We start from the raw sequence: 24,459 nt of genomic DNA, 5'->3' as shown, positions 1-24,459 counted from the left end.
ATCCCTCCACTAGTAAGTCCAAATCTTTTCCATCTTTTCATATACATTGCTCCAAATTTAACAATTTTAACTTACTTTCTCTCCTATAACATCAACCTCTCTCTCTCCCCCTTCTGGGCCTTTTTCGCCAATATGTAAACACTTTGAAGTCTCCCCTAAATCAAGAACAACAAATCTCTGCTGCTCTGTGTCCCCCTCTGACAGTCAGTTCTTCAGATAATAGTAACATAGTACCTTTCACTGATAGTCTATAATGCTTCATGTTCCATTTATATATCAACTACCCAATAGGCTGATTTTTGCTTCAAACCACTCCACTCCAATTGCTTATTAAGGCACATTACACAGAGATGTCAAATTCGATGACCATTTTTGGCACTTCACTTCTAATCCCTCTATTTTTCACACTGTCGTGTTGTTGTCTCCAGCTGTGTGTTCAGGCATATCATTATTCACTGTTTCCCTCCTTCATCTCTTGGCCAAGTTTCTCTTTTCCCATCACTTGGCTTGATAGTAGTCAATTTATCCAAGGACTTCTCCTTATCTCTACCTATAATCCCTGGGCAACCTTAGATACCCATCAAATACACTTATTCATCTTTGTTCCATCAATGCCAAACACAATGCTTGGGAAATGCTTAGCAAATAATTTTTAAATAAGTTCATGCCAGCATTTATGTTAGTGATTCCAAGTACATATCTCTTACAGAAACTGATCTCCTGGCCTTGAGAGATCCATACATTCAACCATCTCCTATCTTTAATCAATAAGATGTCCAAACAGAAGTCATCCTCTCCCCTTTCAAACTGCTCCTCTTGTATTCTCTTGTAGGGATGGCCTTATCAACCAACCTCTCACGCAGGTCAAATGCCAGTATTTCCTTTCTGGCCTTCTCTGATGCAATCAACTGCCAAATATGATCAATTTAGTCCCTTCTTCTCCCTTACCTCTGACCCTGACTTAATTTAGTGTAAAGTCTCCTTGTAAGTATCTGGGCTCTTGAATTTTGCCTCTCATCTTAATTGCTAAATTCCACATAAGTGCTCTAACATTCAAATCTGATCTCACCTCTCCTTGGCTTAAATTCCTGCAGTAGATCACAATGCCTAGCACTGCAATTTGAGACTATTTCTATTTTTCATTCTTCTTTCCTCTTCTAGGAGAAAAAAACAAAGCCCAAATTTTTGGCATAACCCACAAGACTCTTCAAAAATCTACTTTGTATTTATAGTCTCAGGTCTCATTCTTACTCAATTTGCAAACCCAAACTACTTGCAGTTCCTCAGTACACTTTAGGTTTGTAGCCATTTCTAGGCTACCCAGGCAGTATTTCCGTCTGCTTAGAGTGTCTTTTTTCAATATTTCAATATTCTTCATATACATTCAGCCTGCACATTCTCAGGGAAGTTTTCTTGAAACTATCCTCCATCCTGACCTCCAAGCTGGTTTAAGAACCCTTCTTCTGGGGTACACTGTTTCCCATGCATTAATCTATCACATTATTCATCACACTAGATGTTAATTTTTTAACTACTACTCTTTCCTCTATAAACTACAAGCTCCTATTGGAAAAAATCATATTTTAACTCTGTTGATCCAGCACCTAGAACACTGCCACAGTAGGTAAAAAGTACTTCATGGAAAGAAGTTTAAAAAGTAAGGAGAAAAGAGAGACCTTTAGTATCTCAATAAATTTGTAAATTACTTTACAAAACAAATGTAATTTCTGCTTGGTGATTCTCATCTCTATCTTTAATGCAGAATGAAAGGCCTCTCTAAGCTGTCCTCCCAGAACTTTGCTGGGAATCATCCTGAAATATCTCACATATTCCTGAAAAAGACCAATCAGCTAACACTCACCTACCATGGCACATCTATCCCTATGTGATATTTAAGGTCTGCTGCTTCCATTGCCTCCAAATTAAGCATGGGAGGGCCTCACCTGTTCCCCCATTGAGATATCTGTTGCCCTCTCTGCTGTGTACTGTTGATTATAGCAGGTCACTACTGACACCAACAGGGCACCACTGAAGCTTCTTCAACATATCCCCACTCCCACTGAACCCAACCTCCCCTCTGCTCTAAAGACTGCCTTACCAAGTAGCACTGCTATCAATCATGATGCCCCAACACCTTTCCAACACTGTTAGCACAGTGGAGTCTGCAAAATGACAGTTAATTCGTGGACTATGGCAACGACAGAATCCCTTTGCCTTCGTCGCTCAGAGAGTAGAAGGGCCATGTTGCTTGTCTCTAAGCATCTTATAATACTTCTCCTGATTCTCTTGTTCTTTCAGATTTATTTTCTCACAGCCCAGCCATCTATCTCCACAAGTGTAAGATTTCTGGACCAGAAAACAAAACAGACCCCAGGCTGAATTTAGAAATGCTGCTTTGCTAACAACTGAGACTGTGTCACCAGGTTTGCCACTTTGTTCTTGGATTTTTCTTAGGAAAAACTCACTTCTGTTCCTACACACACACACACACACACACACACACAGGTTGGCAGGCCAACCCTGCTAGCCTCCACGTTCCAGATAAGGCTAAATCGCTACAGGAAAAACAAGCAAGGACCACACTGAAAACATGCTACCCAGAAAGAGCCTTAAACATTACAACAAAAGACAGAAATATTTGAACACAAAACACCCTTTCTTGTTCCACATTTCTCATACTTAATATACTCCATTACCAATTTCCAACATCCCAGGTGCAGTGGCTCATGCCTATAATCTCAACACTGGGAGGCCAAGGCAGGAGGACTGCTTGAGCCCAGGAGATTTGAGACCAGCCTAGGCAATATTCTGAGACCCCATCTCTACAAACTTTTTTTTCAATTAGATGGGCATGGTGGTGTGCACCTGTAGTGGGGGCTGAGGTGGGAGGATGGTTTGAGCCCTGGAGGTTGATGCTGCAGTGAGCCTTAATCACATCATGCACTTCAGTCTGGGCAACAGAGTGAAATATTGCCTCAAAAAAAAAATTAAAAATTCTGAATTACATATGCCATTCAAAATACCTTTCCATTTACAAATTCAAGCCTCCCTTTCTTGGAAAACGTTCACAAATAACATTTTTACTTGAATTTTGGTTTGATTAGGCCAACAGTATCATACCACCTACCCCATAGCATTTCAGGGACTAGAAGGCACTCTAGGTTCACCACTGGTAGGCACATCACCTCTACTGGCATTCCAAAAGCCACTTCCAGATAAACACAAGGAAGGAAAGGGAGGGCTAGAAAGACAAACAGCAGGACATAACCTGCCTGGCTGGGAATTATTAGTAAGGCTATCCCTATGATGGGGAGGATTCGTTCTTCATGTCATGAGAACATAAGAAAAGGACATTAACTTTTCTTGCAAAGTCTGTACTCAGTTCAGAATTTACTTTGGAGGGTAATATGTACCAACAAACTATGAATGTAAATAAGACAGAGAATGAATTAAAAGAAAGTAATGCAAATTCTCTAAAAATATAAGCAACATTTAAACTAAATGTACAGTGAATATCAACGTCGCTGGTAGTACAATTTCATTCAAAAATTGATATACATTTAGAAATTAAATTCCTGGCTTTGTAAACATAATTAATATGCAAATATTTTAGGTTAATATATTTTTTCCATCAAGTGCTTTATGCAAGAAATTTTTCCTCGAAATTCCATTACTGACAAATTCCAAAATGTTCAGTTACTAAGAATAGAACTCTTTATTTTTCCTCATTTATTTTGATACTCTTAGCCATTCCTTAAATTGCCTATTCTTGGATTTTAACATCCAATCCTCCTAGAATTTTTACATTTTGATGAAGAAAAATAAAACACATACACATGCGTTTAAGACTGTATTGCTTTTAAATTGATCTCTACAAGAAATACACCTCAATCTTAAAAAAATGATGGGGGGTGAGAGGTGATGCAGGTTATAAGAGCATGAAGGAAGAAAGAACAGCCAAGAAGTGAGGCAGTAAAGTACAGATTTCAGTCAGTTCTAAGCAGTGGATAATTTTAATCTAGAAAGAAGGTCTTAATTCAGTTATAACTATAATATTTAAAATAGTACAATATACGTTAATAGAGAATCTGGATAGTAGCATTTTTGAAACAAGCAAAAACAGAAAAAAAAAATCCTCTCCTTATGTTGCACTTATTCAATTTGTGGGCTCCTGTTGCAGGTGGTCCTTGAGACAATATCATAGAAGATTTCTAAAACAAAATGGATAAATATGGCCATTTATATAAAATCCAGGTAGTTTTTCAAAACTGTATTTCTATTCATAGTGCCCAATTATCTATAAGGTATACAAGGGTGTAAGACAAGCTATTATGATTGATTGATTGATTTTTTTTAAGAAATATAGTAGCATGTGTATACACAAAATGAATCTTATCTCCCTTCAAAGTACCCATTTTGAGCAGTTAGACATCAATTCCACTACAGAAATTTCAAAAACAGGCATTCCAAAAGTACTTTGATTGATGGACTATGTGTACATCTTCCCAAGGGGAACACTTCAAAAGAAATAACACAAATTTTGAGAAATAAGCTCTGATATATTTGCTAAAAATGTACCTCACTAATTTAAAATCACATGTAATACAGGAAAAAAACTGTAAAAGACACAAATTTCTCTGAACAAATTTTCATTTGAAAGTTATACATTTAAAGGGAATCTTTTCTTGCCACTGAATAATAAGAAAAATGAAAGTGGTAAGGAATAGGTAAGTAAGTATTATAAAGTCAAGAGTAAAAGGCTATTATATTTACAATCCATTGAAAGTGGGGTGGGGCAGGGAACCACACCTACAGTAAGCACTCTATCACAGACACTGAAGGCAGTCTTTAAAATCTGCATATAAGAATTCTTCAGTTTTACAAAGTTTTACTTTAAGCTATAGTGTCTGCAAAAAGCGATTCCAACTAATAAACAGCAATTCACCAAAAATGCAAAAGCAAACTACTATCAATTTACATTTTAGTGCTTTAAAGACAGTAACATTTACTCTGATCAGTGCAGTGTTTTGAAATAGATATAATTAAAAACTAACTTTCAGTGCATCTAAGTAAACATCCACAGGAGCATTTTAAAATATATACTATCTTCAACTCATCTTAATCTCAATAACTCTTCCCACCTTTGTATTTAGAAATTTTTAAAAACTTCTCTGAACAAATTAATTTTCATTTGAAATTTACACATTTAAAACGAATCTTTTCCTGCCACTCAATAATAAGAAAAATGAAAGTGGGAGGAATAGGTAGGTAAGTATCATAAAGCCAAGGATAAAAGGTTATTATATTCACTACCCTTCGAGAATTAAATTTTTAAAAATTTCTAAATACAAGGATTATAATTTTACCTTTTGTGCTTATTTATTTTGAAAGAGGTATAAAACAAATACTCTGACCACAAACCCTGAATGTTCAATGCCTTCAACCAAACTACTGCAATTAATATGAAATTCTAAATACAGAATATAATGCCACATAAATAGTATAACAGCCAAGTACTGTCTAAGAAGCCATATGTTTTTTCCCATTGTTCAAAAAAAGGAGATGACTTCCCGTCACTTATGTTTCTGATTAGCAAGGTGATTTATGCCACAATCACTAAAAATGCCAGCAAGTGAATGAGAAAATGCATAGTGACTGCACCAGATGTGCACAATAAACAGGAATCCCATTGTAATCTCTGGTACTTAGTTTATATGAAGGTAATGTAGGAAACACTCTTGGATATGGCAAAGTCACTCTTTTTTTACATTTGACTATAAATGATATGAAATAAATTGTGTGTTTTATACTTTATGGCATACATACATTGATAAATTAGGTACCGTTTTGTATCCCAACTTATCTACAAGACAAACCTGGCTAAGATCATGGGGATTAATTGCTTCAGAAGTGTGAAATGCAGCTTTTCCATTCTTTTCTGCACACTCAGTGAAGAAACAATGATTAATCACTGTTTAACTATTCTCTTGGGAATCTACAAGATTGCCAAAGCAGGATTTATCCTCATAAATCCAAAAAATACAGGTTTAGATTTGTTGCCAACAACTGAAAGAACATGAACTTAAACCCATTTGTTATCAGATTAAAATAATGTCAAGGTTTTAGAACCCTACTGGTACAGAATTCCCTTTAATCGGTGACTTCAATGGGAAATTAGATTAACACATAAGATATAATGAAAGCACATGTATTTTACAAAAGTAACAATAAACATTTTTTAAAACTTTGAAAATATCCTTGGCCTAATGTCAAACATCATACTATCGAACTTGAGCTGACAATCTCCCCTAGCTATAGAAATACTTCATTTCCTCTATTTTAAGAATTAAAATACATGCTCATTAGGTAAAAAACACTTTAAATGGATATTTCACATAGGAAATAATGACTTATTTCAATAAGTTTTATTCCACATTGCTAGAGCTGACAGGCAATTACGTGGGTAAAACTACTTGGTTCCAATAATACTAACATATTTCTAAGTCTTGAGAAGACAGAAATTGTAAACTCCAAACTTCTAAGCCTAAATCATCTAAAACTCTGTAATATTTTGAACAGAAGTACATAAGAGCAAAGGTTTCAAATATATTCCAAATAATTGGGGTTTTCAAAGAATCTTCAGCCAATGTTTACTAGTATACTGAATAAAGTAAGTAATTCTTAAGTTGAGGCAAAATTATTGTTCATACCACTTATAAAATGTGGAGCACATATTTTTAAGAATTGAAATCTTATTATCATTAATAAGTGTAACGTTAGTGGCATAACTGTCAAATCATTACAAATTAAAGGTTTTTTTTAATTCCCTTTAAATGGGTCAGCTGTTCACACTACAAACTAGTACAAACCCAAATACTGCTAAAGTGGGAATAATCTGAAGTAAAAACTTCAAATTTCTATATAAAATAGAAATACATATTTGACAAATGTGTTTTACACAGGTGAATGTAAATTAGAAATACAGACATCTTTCAATTATTATGGGTTAATTTTCTATTTGTCTGATCATATGTTCATATAACTTCTCCCTTCCAATTTGTCCATCTTCCTGCTACTTCTTTCAGGTGTACTAAGTGCCACAAGAGACTACCAGAACTGCAAGGAAAAGGAGGTGAAACTGTTGGTCAATTTCACTGTTCATTAAGCCCTTGTAAAAATGAGTAAGAGGAAGAGAACGTGAAACAGATTTTGTATTTCCTACACGTCACGATTTTTATCGCTGTTTAACACAAAAGTGGCAGCTATGTCTACTGCACACATAGTGAAAACCTAAAAACATTCACAATCAATTCCCCCCCCCCCAAAAAAAAGAATTTTCCTCACATCATCCAATTTAAAAAGCAAATCTTCTTATAAAGGATACATTGCTTTAAAAGTAATTCTCCAGTTAGCTGAGTACCTGCCATAAGTAAAACCACAGAAAACAAAACCAGGTAAGAGGGAACTACCGTATCACTATAGAGAGCTGGGAACTTGAGCAAGAATGAGTACAAAGGGTAACACTGTTGCCATTCTTACTCAGAAGCACATGAAAAAGACAGCAGAGATCACATTATACCAACAGGAAAATGTGAGAATTCTAATGCCATTATTGTATCCCGTATTTATCAAGTGTGCTGTGGGGCTGAGGTGACCAGGAGAAACATGAATCATAAAGAACAATAGACACTTGGCATCATAGATTTTTTACAATTACAATTTCACCGTTGTTCAAGCAATCTAGGCCATGAAGTACTTTATCATTTTCTGGTAAGTGAATTTGAACCATAAACTCCCCAACCTGATATAAGAAAGTATTTTGATGGCCCTGTTTCTACTCTTACTGTAGCTTGATGGTTCTCCAGAGCATTTGACAGAAATATTTACAAACTTGAAACTTTTTAAAAATACCAACAGGTATATAATTCATAAATGCCTATTGTATGCCTTAATTCCATTAACAGAATTTTTTTTAAACACAGAATTCCTAAACTAGGAACCACCATATATTTACATTGTTAAAGAAAAAACCACAAAGGAGAATTACAGGACACGCCTAAAGAAGTGGGGAGCAAGTAATCATCCTGTATGTAACATATCCTGGAGATAGTACAAAGCTCAACCAAATGCTTTTTAACAATGGATCTGTGCCGATATACTCCGCCTTCCTTCTTATTAAGAATAAACCACCTATGCTTCTACTTAAGGTGATATCTCTGCTTGTACACACTGCTTTAACAATTTTCCACTCTTTCTTGCATCATCAGTTTATTCCTCTCTATTGGAGCGCTCCCATTAGTATGCTATTTCTCTCCTATTCAAAAAAATCCTCTCTTCACTCCAGCTTCCCCCTTAAGCTGCTGCTACATGTGTTTCTCCTCCCACTCTCCCTTGAATAGTCCATCTTTAACTTCACCTATAAATAAGATTTTCACAGATGATCACTCTTCCTTCCTTCAAACATTTACATCACTTTCAGATATTCTGAAAGACAAATGAGTTTTCCTCTTAACCTCACTGAGTTTTCTTCTCTAGCCACATCTACTAATTCCTCTTTTTCTCCTAACCCCTTCACTAAAGGTGCCCCAAGGCCAGGATTTTAAGTCTTCTCTATCTATGTTTACTGTACTGCATCAATGTTACATCTTGATACCGTTTGACCTTTGTACTTTGTGATCCTTCAGCTCACTCTCTCACCTCCTTCAGGTCTTTACTCACATGTTACCTTATCGGTGAGCTTTCCCTGATCACTCTATTTAAAATTTCCATTCTTCTCCCTATACTCCAAACTCTCTATCTCCCACTGGCTGCTTTATTTTCCTTCACAGAATCACTATCTAAGGTACTACATATTTTATTTATTTATCCTGCTACTTATCAACCTCTCCACCCTGGAATGTAAGCTTAATCAAGTTAAGGATTTTTATCCATTCTGTTTTCAGTGTGATAGCTCCTAAAACAGTCCTCAATGAGTAAGACTGGCTTCAAATTTCTCGGGAGGAATAATGGATAGTAGAAAAAATTAAAGCAAAGCTTTCAAAGTTCAGAGGAAAATCACTTTAAACTAGAAACATATACCCAGCTAAATTATCAATCAACTGTGAAAATAAAATAGAAAATTTTTCTAATATTCACAACTCAGAAAATTCATCTCCCATTTAGCCTTTCTGAAGTTGTAGTTAAAGGATGGATGATGACAAAAATGGGATATAAAAACCAGTACAACTAACTCAATATTATAGTGAAAAGAAATCTCCGAAAGATAGGCCAGCAAAAGAACAAGGAAGCTCTGTTTTATATTTAACTAGGAGGTTGAGGTTGAGAAATGTCCTCAAATAGAGTGTAAATAACTTTACCAAAATGTTATTTTATGATTTAGGAACCCAAAAGTACAACTGTAGTACGCTATCAAAAAAAAAAAAAAAAATATATATATATATATATATATATATATATACACACACACACATATATATATACACACACACAGGCATAAATCTCTTATGAGCATTAAACAAAAAGAACGGCAATTTAAAACTCTTATTAAAAAAATTACACATATACCTAAAAGAAAAAAAAATGATACAAATGTGAAAGAAAATATATGATTTTGAGCAAATGAAGAAAAGAAACCTTTTATTCTGGGAAAAATATGTTCACTGGTCAGGTAGTTCTGGAGAGAAAATAGAACTGAATGATAGTCTGAAATGATGTATAATTACTATTTAAGAAATATAATTGCTAAATAAGAAATAAAATATGCGACAGGCATGGTGGCTCATGCCTATATAATCCCAGCACTTTAAGAGACCAAGATAGGTGGATCACTTGAGTTCAGGAGTTCAAGACCAGCCTGGGCAACATGGCAAAACCCTGTCTCTACAAAAAATACAAAAATTAGCCAGGTATGGTGGCTCACGCTTATGGTCCCAGCTATTTGGGAGGCTGAGGTAAGAGGATTGCTTGTGCCTAGGAGGCAGAGGTTGCAGTGGGCTGACATCATGCCACTGCACTCTGGCCTGGGAGACAGAGTGACACCCAATCTCAAAAAAATAAAAGAAATAAATTACTTAAATATATAAGAAATAGATCATTTCTCTACTTTGTTAAAAGTCATTTATCGGTATCATTAGATATCCTGATTTAAAAAAAAAAAAAAGGAAAATAGTAAGTGTTAGCAAAATGTAGAGAAAGTGGAACCCAGCTGGGTGAGATGGCTCATGCCTGTAATCCTAACACTTTGGGAAGCCAAGGTGGGCGAACTGCCTGAGCTCAGGAGTTCAAGACCAGCCTTGGCAACATGGAAAAACCCCGTTTCTACTAAAAATACAAAGAATTAGCCGGGCATGGTGGCATGCATCTGTAGTCCCAGCTACTCAGGGGGCTGAGGGAGGAGAATCGCTTGAACCTTGGGGGGCAGAGGTTGCAGTGAGCCAAGATTGTGCCACTGCATTCCAGCCTAGGTGACAGAGCAAGACTCTGTCTCAAAGAAAGTAGAACCCTCATACACTGCTGACAGGAATGTAAAATGATGCAACTGCCATGGAAAAGTTTAATGGTTCCTCATAAAGTTAAAGACAGAATTACAATATGACCTAGCAATTCCACTCGTAGGCACATACCCATATGAACGGAGAATAGGTTCTCAAACAGGTTCATTAACACATTTAGAGCAGCACTATTCAGAGTAACCAAAAAGTAGAAGCAAACCAAATGTACATGAACGAATAAATGGATAAACAAATGGACTAGCATTCAGCCAAGAAAAGTAATGAAGTAATAATAAGTGCTATAACATGAATAAAAATTTGAAATATTATGTTAAATGAAAGAAGCTACCCACAAAACATCACATATTTTATGATTACATTCATATTAAATATACAGAACACATAAATCCATAGAGACAGAATGCAGACTGATGGATATCAGAGCCTAGGGCTAAGGCAGAATGAAGACAAACTGCTAAATGGGTAAGGTACTTTACTTTGGCATGATGGAAATGTTCTGAACTCGATAGAGGTGGAAGGTTGCACAACACTGTCAATGTACTCAATGCCACGGAACTGTTCACTTCAAAATGGTGAATTCTGTGTTATACAAATTTCACCTCAATCGATTATGTTAACATAAAAGATATTCTGCTTTCAGTTCACTCTTTCTATTTTCTTATTTCCAGAGTAAAGATTTCCAAAGATGTTCATAATGTTATTTAACTTTGGAAGGTTCTTAGAAACTAATATTTATGGGGTTTTTTTTTTGCGGGGGGGATGTATATGAGGTTCAGTAATTCTTTAAGCTTCATTTCAGGGTTTTTTAAATTTCCTCTGTTAAATTCAAGTAAAATTAAATGTAATAAACTTCATTTTTAAAATGGTGTATCAGTTCATCTCTGTATGATAGGATTCAAAATATTTTTTTTTTAATTTTTTAAGTTGACTTATTTATTTATTTTGAGATGCAAGGCTGTCTCAAAATAAATAAATCGTGCAGTGGCATGATCTTGGCTCACTGCAACCTCTGCTTCCCGGGTTCAAGCGATTCTTCTGCCTCAGCCTCCCGAGTAGCTGGGATTACAGGTGACCGCCACGACTGCCGGCAAGTTTTTTGTACTTTTAGTAGATACAGGGTTTCACCATGTTGTCCAGGATGGTCTCGAACTCCTGACCTTGTGATTCACCTGCCTTAGCCTCCCAAAGTGCTGGGATTACAGGCGTGAGCCACTGCGCCCGGCCAACATTTATTTTTTCCACAGAGATGGGGATTTGCTATGTTGCCCAGGCTGGTCTCCAACTCCTGAGCTCAAGCAATCTGTTCACCTCAGCCTCCCAAAGTGCTGGGATTACAGGTATGAGCCACCATGCCTAGCCAGGATTAGGGACAATTTTTATCCTCTTTATGTTTTTCTACATTTACCAAACTTTTTAATAAAAAATATTACTTTTATACATCAGGAAAAAATGTCTTCAATTTATTAAAAAGATACAAATGTTAAATAAAATGGGAATGGGTACTAGAAGAGACCACTTTGGGAAAGGACCTGGGTTATTCTAACTTGATATTCAGGATGTAAAAAGTTAAACATGTTTCAAACCAAGAATGATTTGAGGGCATCTGGATGCACATACAATTTAAACAGACAAAATACACAAGAAGAGAATAAAGAAATATACACCTTACTATAAAGACATGATTATATCAAAAATTTATTCTCCTTTAAAATTCTGAGATCTCAGTACTTGTGCCTATGTTCTCACTATAAAAGAACCCAGTAAGGACTGTGGCGTTTCCCAGCAGTTACCCAGTTCTCTCACTAAGTCATTTGATAGCCTATATTGAATGGGGAAAGAGATGAGAAGCACAGAAGAGACAAGAAAAAAGGCAGCTTCACTGAGGCAGAAGAGAAACTATCTCATTTATTTTACTCTCCCAAAAAATCAGTGATGAGCAAACATTCACATGATCTAAAGCTGGGATTCGGAAACTGCGTAAGTGACACATACCAGGAAGCATTAAATAAAATATACAAAGAATATAATATAATATAGCATACACCACATCCCAGGTAGTTGGAGTAAGAATTAAACTTTTGTTTCAGTTTCATTTATACCCATAGGACTCAGCTCATAAATGTACATTTTATTCCTCACTACGGGTTGTAATAAGGAAAAAAATTGTGAATGTTATCTGATATACCTCCAATTCTAAGTTCAATCATTCTAGTTTCCTACTTCTGTAAGAAATGGTGGGGGAGTGGGGAGTAGAGAAAAGAAAATAAAAGGTCTATGGATACAAAAAGTATTCCCTAAGGAAAATGCTGAAGTCTGCTGGTGGGAAAACACTTTTAAAAGACACCCTGAAGACTCAGCTAACTGAGAAGAAAAACAATGGACAAAGGGGAAAGAATGGAAACTGGTGACTAAAAGTAGGAGGCAGGACAGAAACAGATCAGGAAACTGAGTAACCGTGTTGGCTGGCCAACACTATTCCCTGAAGGACTCTTCAATCTAAATTTGGCAGAAGTACCCAAGCACACATACTTTTTTTTGTACAAAAATCTATGGAACGCATTACTATGGTAAGGGTATTGAGAGTATTCTATTTTAAAATGTATATTTTGAATAAATATATGCTTACCTTTGGGGAGAACTTTACTGGTCCACAAATCCGGTTGACATGTGAAAATGCATGTTCTTGTTATAGATCAAAAATGACTTAGGCTCAGTACAACAGAGTTCTCCAAACACAAGTCTTGGTTTGCAAACAGAAATTGAAGAGGAATCAAGAAACAGACAAGCTAAGTTCTCTCTTAACTGCTGGAAAAACAGCATCTCCCTAGAAAAATAAATAAAATAGCTTCAAATGCTCCTACCCCAGGAGAAACCCTAAATCATATCAAATCATAAATCATAACCCTAAATCATATCAAACCCTAAATCATATCAAACAATACCATACAAAAAGCAGGCTAAAAAGAATTCCTATCAAAATATTTTAAGTTCTTAGAGGACAAATATTAGCCTACTCATTAATCACTCTTTCCTTCACCTATTTTAACTCCTGGAAGAAAGAGAGGCATTTTATAATGCCAAAAATAAATGGCATTTTACATATATAATACAAAAACAACAGGTTTCACTATCAAACGATCACCTCTAATTCGTTTAAGTTTGCACTGAAATGGCAAAAAAGTGTTGAAATAAGAAACATACTATTCTAACACGTAGTAAAATAATATCACATTTTAAAATCACATAATATAAAAATGGAAATTTGACATTTGAAAACAAATGAGAAAAAAATTCCATTGAAAATGGATTCTAAAGCATTAATAAAATGTAAAATTAGAATACAGATGCATCAGTGATGACAAGTGAATATTATTTAGGTGTTAAAATTAATTTTCACAGCCTTTTTCTAAAGAAAAAACTTTTTTCATCTTCAGTAATACACCTCCATAAATAATCATACACATAGATATATTTACATAAAATCTGTAAGATTAACAACTAAATTTCTTAACTAGGCTATCCAATTTAAGTAAAGAACCTCTTAATAATAAAAAATTACTAAATATATTATCAACTTCCTCTAGATATCATTCTCTATTAGTTCTTAAGGTTCAACAACCTGTTAAGAGCTTACTGGTGGCTCGGTACACATATAAAAAGATAGCAGCAGTTAGCTAATATAATGTAAAACATAATCAACAACATGAAACTGAAAAAGCTGACAACAGATTCCAACTGAAATTTACTGAGATTCAATACAAATTATTTCAAACACATTTTAGTATCACATGCTAATAAAATCGAGTAACAAAAGTCACTCTTCTGGAAACAGGATTTCCAGAAACTTTTTTTGTCCTTTTAGATATACTCATTTTATTGAATACAATTCATGCTCTATTTGTGTGTCGGTTTGGTGAAGAGAATTATGCATTACATTGTGATGCTGCATTTTCTTATTTTAACTTTCAATCTAATTTGAAAAGTAACAAACAATATTTTCCTAAATTATATTACATATATGGAAAATATCTAAATATCATCAGCTGCTCCTTGCACAGTGCTATATTCACATTTTTTCATGTATGGTTGAACTAAAAATTGCTATACCACTAAAACAAAGCCTGACTATTTCTCATCTTTCTTTTGTAAAAATACAGACCACTTTTATTCCCTTCGGATGCCTCTTTAGAATAAAAGATATTCAAATAGTTTTCAACTACTCCAACATATGTGTATTTGATGAAATCTGTATTTAAGTACCAATATATATTGTCATAGTACTATGTCACTACTATTCAGAGAATGATGGCTATTTCTTCAGAAAGTGTAACGGTAACAAGAAGAAAAAGTAACACTACAATCAGTGTCCTGAGTAGTTGTAATGTGTTTTATTTCTAAATACATACTTTAGATCAATTTTTTATTTTAGGCCAATTTTCAATTTCTTACACTGCCAAGATCCGTAATTAACCTTCTTGTTGTGACAGGATATAGCCAACAAAAGAACAAATTGAGACACCTACCATCAAAGAAACCAAGAAAGGAGAAGAGAAAAAAAAAGAGAACACTATGGGCAGAATTAGCAAACACAAAAAAACATCTCTACAGTAAGACTATATGAAACAACTAAACTTTCTCAGAAATCCATATGCAGAAGGAATATTTACCACAGTCTCACTGAAAGGATATACCAGTTCTTTTTCTAGCTATTCTCTTAGGAATTACATAAATATTGTGAAATCTAGAAATAGATATACACATGCACATATAAAACTTATTGTCAGTGTATAAGTTACTGCTGCCCTGGGACTGCAATAATTTATGTAACATCTGTTTTCATATTTTCCTAATTTTTTTCCTAATTAACATGCATATTCAACGCACAAATGCGCAGACCACCTCTTTTTTCTGCTGACTGTGCCTCTTTTTTTGAAGTTGTGCACTCCTAGGGAGAATTCAGGATAGATGAAAACCAAAATCTTATTGAGAGCACTAATTTTAAAATGTAAACAACAGCATGAAACCAATTTTCAACAAAATACTAAAGTCTTAGGAGTTCTCAAAATACACTTCAATCTGCCAACAATAGTCAGACTAGTAGTAAATAACGGCCCAAACATAAAAAGTCAACATAAAAGCATAATCTCAATATTACTTAAACATTCTTGATTTCAAACTTCCAAAGGAGCTAAGGAACCTACTAAAATATCCATGATTTCTTGTCTTAACAAGGTTGGAAAAATTTTAAAGATTTTATGCCTTAGACAACTAAAATAAACACATTCCATATACTAAAAATAAATTTGTATATAACCAGTGATCGCCTTTTTGGATTATAAACTTCAAATACTGTGCAGATTCAACAAAAGAGGAAAGTTTTTATTGTAAAGTACATTCAAGTACAATACAGTGAAGTTCTGAGAAGATTTTAAGCTGTATTGGGTAATTCAAAATACTACTTATGCTTTTATTCTTTTTGTAGACATGGGGGTCTCACTTGGTTGCTTAAGCTGGTCTCAAGCTCCTGGCTTCAAGAGCTTATCAAACCAATGCTACAACAACTTAAGAATTCCCAAATAAAGTGTAAAGTCGTTAGAAAAGCAAGTAAGTAATAAAGTCATACTTCCAATTTAAGACTCCCTGAGCCCACACCCCAAGCCCTCTCCACTAAAAAGTAGGATGGCATGTGTACTGTCAAGAGTCTGAGCTTTAAAATAAATCAACCTTAGTTACAATCCTGGCCAGTATTTCCTACTGGCAATATTTCCTCACCGGTAATTCCTACCTTGCTAGAAGTGTTAACATTTTTGAAAATATTAAGTGAAGATTGCGACACGACACATAGGGTTGTACATCACTATTAACGTCACATGTTCCTCTACCACAGGAGTGCCGGCTGAGGAAAGACTTAGAGCAGAAGGCTATTCACAGATCTCATTGTTCTAAGGCTGACCTGTAAGCTTTGAAAATTTCACGGTCTAGAGAATGGCAGGTCATCAGGAACAGCTTACCTCCATCCTTTCCCCATGTGGGGAAAAAAGGGGTTCCATCAGAAAAGTCAGGAGCCAATAGCCTAAAAGCCATCAGTAGGGAATTCAGCAGTGGTTCTAAAACTTTAGTGTGCATATTAAAAAATCACTTGAGAAGCTTATTAAAATGGAGATTCACAATCAGACTCTCTCAAACATTCTGATACAGTAGTGGAAGAGAATACTTTTCCAGCTTTTTTTTTTCCGGAGACAGTCTCGCACTGTCGCCCGGGCTGGAGCGCAGTGGCACAATCTCGGCTCCCTGCAACCTCTGCCTCCCAGGTTCAAGCAATTCTCCTGCCTCAGCCTCCCGAGTAGCTGGGATTACAGGTGCCCCCCATCACACCCAGGTAATTTTTTTGTATTTTAAGTAGAGACGGGGTTTCACCATGTTGGCTAGGCTGGTCTTGAACTCCTGACCTCGTGATCCGCCCGCCTTGGCCTCCCACAGTGCTGGGATTACAGACGTGGGCCACTGCGCCCAGCCACTTTTCCAGCTTCCTAAAAATACATGTACCAACTAAAACCACTTTGTATTCTTTAGCCACATAACTTTCAAATTATTTGTTGAACAAATTAAAATGAACCCAACTTAATATGAAAATTTCAGATATTTCTCTGAGCAACACTTCCAATGTTCCTTCTCAATAAAAAAAAGGAATGATCAAACAAAAGCAGTTTTAACTATACATAAAACGCCTCCACCAAATTTGATTTTCCTTAATACAAAATTTACTTTTCTAATTAAAGACTCATTTACTGATAACATATAACTCATTTACTCCTTTACTAAGTCATTTATTAGTATACATACTAGAAGACATAGAAATGTTAAGAGAGATGAATGGTTCATAGGAAAATCTTGTTGCAGAAGTTATACATAAGAGGGTCTAATATAATAAGAGTTACCAAAGAAAAATTTTTTTTAAAGAATAAAAGCGGCCGGGTGTGGTGGCTCATGCCTGTAATTACAGCACTTTGGGAGGCTGAGGCAGGCGGATCACAAGGTCAGGAGTTCAAGACCAGCCTGACCAACACAATGAAATCCTGTTTCTACGAAAAATACAAAAAAGCAGCTGGGTGTGGTGGTGGGCGCCTGAAATCCCAGCGACTCGGGAGGCTGAGGCAGGATAATCACTTGAACCCAGGAGGCAGAGGTTGCAGTGAGCAGAGAAGGTGCCACTGCACTCCAGCCCGGGCAACAATGTGAGACTCTGTCTCCAAAAAAAAAAAAAAAGAAAGAATAAAAGCTTACATACAGCCCTGCTTGGTGATGCCAGTGGACACTAACATACACAGGTACCAAAGCAGTATTCAGGACAGAAAATGTCTACCATATTTCCCAACACTGTCAATCACTCAAAACATTAAAAGGATGTCCACTTTCCCCTCTGCATGAACCACAAACTGTCACTATGGAACACTGCTGATCCGACAGTTCCCATTAACCTGATCTTCTGGCACACTAAGTCAACCCTGGCAATAATGTTCTGGTGACTTACAAATTCTAACAAATTATAAACTCTAAACTTTCACCCAAGGTTAACAGAACTTATTTTTTAATTTTGAAATTTTAAGATGATATAATTCTTTCAAGGCTTATCTATGAAGTCATATGTAGGCAGCTAGTTTTTAAATTATTGCATAGTATTTCCTTGTATTCTTCTAAAACAAAGATGCCCACTCAAGTTAGTTTGTTTATACCCCATGACTTACATCATGACTGTGCTAGGGAATAAAAGGCCAAAGATAGTAAAAATTCCTTGAAAATTGACTTTAGTAAAAAGAGTATCTATTGAGTGCTTACTATGATATTGACATTTATATGGAGTATCTCATTTAATGCCTCCCCTTCCTCCCTCTCCCCTCCCCTAAAGAAAACAGACAAGAGAAACTCAGAAACACTAACTTGCCCAAGATCTCATAACTAACAAATGGTAAAGCTGGGATTTGAACCCAAGCAATCTGACCCCAGTATCCATGTAGTCTTAACCATGACACCATGCTATACTGATTTAAAAGGAATTGTAATTATGAGAAACTTGGTTGACATTATCATTACCCACTCTGTTCATGAAATTTCTTCAACTTTACAAACTTTTTATAGAGTCAAATATCCCCAAAGTAATGACATAAGTCTGTCCCTCTGGTTTTTACGTTAAATGAAATGCTTCCAAGGTGTTCTAATAATTAAAACATAACTTCACTTCCAAAATGACTCTCATCTCATATTAGTATGTAACATATTTTTGCCCCAAATACAGTCATTTTCCACTATTGTATCTTCCAATATTACTCCTGATGCCAACCAGGTAACCTCTCTTCTATATATCCTGGTTCCATATAGGCTCAAGCTCTGGATACCAAGTTCAATTTAGCTTAAAATAAGAAATAAGTTAGTTATTCCCCCCAACCCCACCCCAGTCCGTCACTCTATTTAAATGGGCCAAAAGAGGCTGGGTCAATTCTTAGAATTGCTTTGGGCACTTGAGGTTTGTTTCTATCTTAAAGACCAGTCAAATTTTCTCATGAGAAGTGAGAAAAATTCAGGATCTATGGTTTCCCTAAGGAGGCTGCAGATTCATCTTGACTCCAAGAGATGAAAAATTCCCTTAAGCTTACATTAGTCTTTGTTCATTTCCTGTGGTAGGCATAAGACATGGGACTTGTCAAAACTGACTTCTTCACAACACAATAAAAAGACAAGTATATTTTATATTAAAGGATTCTCGTAAGTATGTCCTTGTAACTAAGATAAAAACACGATTTTTGAAGAAATTATTTTGGATTAAATGGGCTGGAAACTTTAAGCACTGTTCATAACTTTGTTTTGTATTCTAAATTCTCAGTTCCAGACTTATTATTCTGCATCTCATTAACTACTCCTTATACTATGACATTTGTTTCAGAGTTCTTTTTTTTTAAATCTATTCCCTTTTTATAATATCACCTGTCACCTTTTACCCAATACACACTGTAATCCATCTTGTTCAAACTGCAAAAAGAAAAACTCAAACCAAACCAAAACTGTTTGTACTACAAGAAAACCAATGAAAAGTAGTCACTGTCCGAAGTCATTATGGAATTCTGAGGTTGCTTTACTTCTTAGAAAATAAGAGGGCAACACTACTTAAAACCAGAGACAAAACGATAAGTTAGCTCTTCAAATGACTCAATAATTTAGATATATCTTTTCTGCTTTTGGCTTATCACTTTCCATCACTTACTTTACTACCACACTTCCTTTATTGATCTCACTGCCTGTTAGCTCCCTCACACAAAAAATAAAGGAAATCTAAACTGGATTTCAAAATGGCTGAATAATTAACAGGAACGTAGTGAGAACAACAGCTCTAAGGGTCAGGTGCGGTACCAATAACCAAACTAGAATTGTGGCTATGGAGGACTGAGAAAGAAAAGAACAGAGAAATGGTAGTACATAGAGAAATAACAAAAGTAAGTTTAGTAAATTTCCAAGGTTTCTAATCTAGGCATTAGGAAGGTTATTTGTGCCATGAAAGTGATACAGACAGGAGGCAGGGAAGTACTGGGTAAAACAGTGATGTTCCCCAGCAAAGGCCTCACCCTCAAGCCTGGAAACCACAGCCCTAAATGAGAACAGTTATCCCTGTTTTCCTGCCCAAATGTTGCTTTTTCCAAAACCACCCTGGCCCACCACACACCCATCATGTATCCATAAAACCCCCAAACTCCACTGACACAAGAGCAGAGAGGCGCAGCAGAAGAGGACAGAAGAGAAGAAGCATCTGAAGGTCGAGAAGAGTTCAGCTGGGGATGGTAGGAGTTTGGCTGGGGGCAGCTGAACTCCAGGGGAAGATTATCTTCCCACCCCATACCCTTTTCAGCTCCCCATTCCGCCAAGGGCCACTTCCATCACTCAATAAAATCTCCGCATCCTTCAAGTCCATGTGACTTGATTCTTCCTGGATGCCGAACAAGAACCCGGGTACAAAGAGGGCAGTGTATAAAATGCTGTCACCCTGACTTTCCATTGGGCTGGTTAACACTTTGCCATCTGCATATTGCAACTGCAAAGAGAGTATTAATTGTAACATAACCCTAGACCCTGTCATGGGGCCAGAGGAGCCCAAAAGTGCTCACCCCAACCCCGGCTCTTACTTGCCTGCATGCTCCCCCTCCCGCAAGGGGTTTGAGCAAGGTGGTGGCCAAGTAAGCGAGCCACACCCCTGTCTCAAGTCCTGCCAAGGAGTCAAGGGAACTTTCCCATCTCAAAAGATATAAAAGGGGAATGAGGGGGATAGGGAAAAGGTTGATCAGGGAAAAAAAGCAGGATACTACAGGTCCCCCAAACCTACCTCAGTATCTTGCACGCCTAATTAAGGTATGTTAAAGGTAAAGGAATGAGTGAATGATATCAATTCTAATTTTGCTAACTTTTATGACATTAAATAATTTGAATTCACTGACTAAAGTGAAGCTGAGAAAAATAGATCTTACCACTAATTCCACAGGTATTTGAGATTTTGGGAAAGTCTCCTTGTTCTAAACAGCATTTCAAACCTAGACATATCTCCAAATGAATATGCTCTTAAAAGATGCCAAATTGTGATCTCTATGATTCACATAACATCTCACATTAACAACGGAGGTGACAGGTGTAAATAAACCAAATGAATTGTCAGGCTTGCATTTTGATTACTTGTTTAGTAGGTTTCCAACAAACTAGTAAAATATATACAGGAAGGTCACAAGTGTTTATTAATGCTAGTGTTTCAGTCTGTCTGAATAAATCAGCTCAATAAATCAGCGGTGAATTAATTCACATTGCTAATGTCATGTTTTGCTACTAAGGATCATTTTTAAAAGTATTCTTCAAAAACACCTTTAAAATATTTAAAGATTCCATGCAAGATGATTACTATGGTCTCATTGCAATAAAATGCTTAAAAATAATAATATTCAAAATTCCATAAGAAAAATGTTTGATGAGGTTAAACTATTATAAAGCAGTAAAATGAAAAGAGAGGCAAATCATAAACATGATGTAATATGACAAGACTTTTGGTTTTATAACCAAAAGTGGTCATAACTTTTTTTCTTTAAGTTTAATATTTTCTATTTTGGATTCTGGAAATTCAGTAAAAGCTCTAAGTCAACTGGTTATTACTCTCCAAGAGCAGAAGCCAAAATAAGGCACCTAGCCCTTAGGACATTTGAAAGACCAGGAAAAAAAAAAAAAAAAAAACTGCCCAAAGTCAATCTTTTTAAAAAGAAATCATCCCTGAAATCTTTTGTGTTTGCCTTTACAGTTAATTATGTTATCCAAGTTAACAGAATAAGGAGGTGATAGTAAATTCACGGTTAACTACCATGCTCCTACAAGGATGAATTTCAAGAAGACTGGTAATCCTACTTAGAAGAATATCCTTCCCAAGTCCTCCCTACAGGACCACCCATAGTGAATAAATTCTGGGCAATCTCCTAAACACATGTTGGAAGGAAAAATGCCTTGCAGACTGGTTACCTATTCTAAAACAGTTGCTGCTTTTAAACATGGTAGCCTATATAATCATTGAAATAACAACTACCTTTCATTGAAACATTCAGAAATGCCCTCATCTAAAGACTACCAATATGGGCCAGGTGCGGTGGCTCATGCCTGTGATCCCAGCACTTTGGGAGGCGCAGGCAGGTGGATCACCTGAGGTCAGGAGTTCACGACCAGCCTGACCAACATGGAGAAATCCCGTCTCTACTAAAAAATACAAAATTAGCTGGGCATGATGGCACATGCCTGTAATCCCAGCTACTTGGGAGGCTGAGGCAGGAGAATCGCTTGAACCCAGGAGGCAGAGGTTGTAGTGAGCCAAGATCACACCATTGCACTCCAGCCTGGGCAACAAGGGTGAAACTCCGTCTCAAAATCAAATAAACAAACAAAAGACTACCAATATGTAAAACGAACTTTTAAACTTATAACTGCCCTGGTGAGCAATGCCTAATGATATAAATTCCTTAGCCCATGATACTTGGGGTTGGGGTGAGGGTGAAGGAGGATATCCTAGATTCCGCTTTGTGTTTTAGAAACTTGTCATTTCATTTAATTCCCATACAACTCTCTGGGGGAAAAACTCCACATTATTATTAACATTATTCTCATGTAGGCATTGTTAAGTAAACTAACTTATTTAATATCACACAGTTAATAAGTGGTATTTAAACTCAGGTCTGTGACATTCCACAGCCCATAACCTTTATACAACACGACAATGCCTTTAAATATACCTATCAGTAATGTGTATCAACCCATGTGGTGAATTACAGTGATTCCCTTATCTGTCTCAATGGAATACCTTGGAAACCTGAAGTTCATGTCTCCTACACCCATGTGCTCATAACATTGATATCTGTGATTCATGGAGCTCCGACATTGATTTCCTCTCACTTATCTTCACTCTGAAATACACGATCCCTGGTGCTCAGTACTGAATGAAAGCTTTCTCTGAAAATGTAGACAGCTATGCTCTGTGCTTCAGTCAATGTGATGAGCATTAAGATTAAACATTCTAAATGACAATTCCTAGACTTTGTTCAAAATGTTACTCTTGATTATGCCATACACATGAGAGAATCAGACTTTTTAATGGCATTCCTCACTAATATCCTTAAAGCCAGTGTGCAGGTTGGCCAGACGGAACCAAAATACATCCTGAGCCTCACTAGTATAAATGTGGAATGAACACAGACAAATGTCTAAGTAAGTCTTCAAGTACCAAATTAGCATACTAAGATTAAATAATAGCAAACTTCCCTAGAAAATTCCGATCTGTGGACTATCTCTATCCTCTCCCCCAAAGAAAATAGGTGTAAACAGGAAGAGTTCCAAAGAGATTAAGTTTTTTGGTGTTTTTTTTGAGACAGAGTCTTGCTCTGAAATCCAGGCTGGAGTGTGGTGATATCATCACAGCTCACTGCAGCCTCAACCTCCTTGGCTCAATCGATTCTCTCATGATGAGACAGGAGTTCGGCAGGACTGGTTTTACAAGGTACAAATCACAAAGACCCCACTGGTAAAATGAGATGTGTAAAGCAGCCAGAAGTACGCACAAAAACCAAGATGGCAATGAAAGCAACCTCTGGTCAATCCTTAAGGTTCATATACATTAGCACGGTAAAAGACACTCTGACCAGTGCCACGACAGTTTACAAACGTCATGGCAACATCTGGAATCCACCCTCTATGACTAAAAGGGGCAGGGACCCTGAGTTTCGGAATTTCCCACCCCGTTCCCGGAAAACTCATGAATAGCCCACTGCTTATTTAGCATATGATGGAGAAACAACCATAAAAATAGCCAACCAGCAGCCCCAGGGCTGCTGTCTATGAAGTAGCCATTCTTTTATTCCTTTACTTTCTTTTTTTTGGCGGGGGGGGGAACCAAGTCTCGCTTTGTTGCCCAGGCTGGAGTGCAGTGGTGCGATCTCAGCTCACTACAACCTCTGCCTCCCAGGTTCAAGTGATTCTCCTGCCTCAACCTCCCGAGTAGCTGGGATTACAGGCATACACCACGCCCAGCTAATTTTTGTATTTTTAGTAGAGACAGGGTTTTACCAGGTTGGCCAGGCTGGTCTCAAATGCCTGACCTCAAGCAATCCACCCGTCTCGGCCTCCCAAACTGCTGGGATTACAGGCGTGAGCCACCACACCTGGCCTTATTCCTTTACTTTTCTTAATAAACTTACTTCTACTTTACTGTCAGCTTATTCTTGAATTCCTTCCTTTATGAAGCCCAGAACCCAAATGACCTCCTGGACTGAACCCTAATTTTGGGGTTCAACCTGTGAAAACCTCAGCCTCCTGAATAACTCCACCACACCTAGCTAATTTTTTTTTTTTTTTTTGGTAGATATAGGGTTTCACCATGTTGCCCAGGCTG

General features: G+C 36.5%; 1 protein-coding gene across 11 annotated transcripts in view; it reads right to left on the bottom strand.

The window, feature by feature from the left end:
• TBC1D5 (TBC1 domain family member 5) overlaps positions 1–24,459 on the bottom strand; it is a 566,253-nt gene that overhangs the window by 417,567 nt on the left and 124,227 nt on the right. For 6 of the 11 annotated variants that reach the window (XM_050779554.1, XM_050779547.1, XM_050779557.1 and 3 more), the window contains one exon: positions 13,138–13,335. The exons of 4 other annotated variants lie outside the window; for them this stretch is intronic. The gene's annotated coding sequence lies outside the window, so the exon portion shown is untranslated. Of the gene's footprint in view, positions 1–13,137; positions 13,336–19,162; positions 23,937–24,459 lie in introns of those variants that run through there. One more of the 11 variants, XM_050779553.1, reaches the window with a different exon arrangement.

The sequence above is a fragment of the Macaca thibetana genome, chromosome 2 (genome assembly GCF_024542745.1).
Source record: "Macaca thibetana thibetana isolate TM-01 chromosome 2, ASM2454274v1, whole genome shotgun sequence".
NCBI classification, from domain to species: Eukaryota; Metazoa; Chordata; class Mammalia; order Primates; family Cercopithecidae; genus Macaca; species Macaca thibetana.
The sequence above is the reverse complement of the archived record's forward strand: the minus strand, read 5'-3'. Positions and strand labels throughout refer to the sequence as shown.